Source organism: Sinocyclocheilus anshuiensis, unplaced genomic scaffold (assembly GCF_001515605.1).
Source record: "Sinocyclocheilus anshuiensis isolate Anshui unplaced genomic scaffold, SAMN03320099.WGS_v1.1 scaffold676, whole genome shotgun sequence".
In the NCBI taxonomy this organism is placed as follows: Eukaryota; Metazoa; Chordata; class Actinopteri; order Cypriniformes; family Cyprinidae; genus Sinocyclocheilus; species Sinocyclocheilus anshuiensis.
In genome coordinates, this window is record NW_015558579.1 from 2,693,098 (window position 1) to 2,693,374 (window position 277).

A 277-nucleotide genomic window follows, 5' to 3' on the forward strand; every position below is an offset into this window, starting at 1 on the left:
TCTAAAATATGTATATTAAAGACTCCTTCCAGTTTTTATATAAAACCAGAGCTTTTGTTTTTTCAACAAATCCTTAAGATGGCATCTACTTCCAACTAAAATAAAATATATATATTTGACATTGTCCTTGTTAAGCCTGCATGTACTTATGCAGGTCAACTAAATATGTCACCTTTACAAAGATTAAGGGTTTGGCCCTTACACCATTTCTTTTCATTGCATCCCCACCTACTACCCCATGAATTACTCCATAACATCCATATGTGCTCGCTCCACC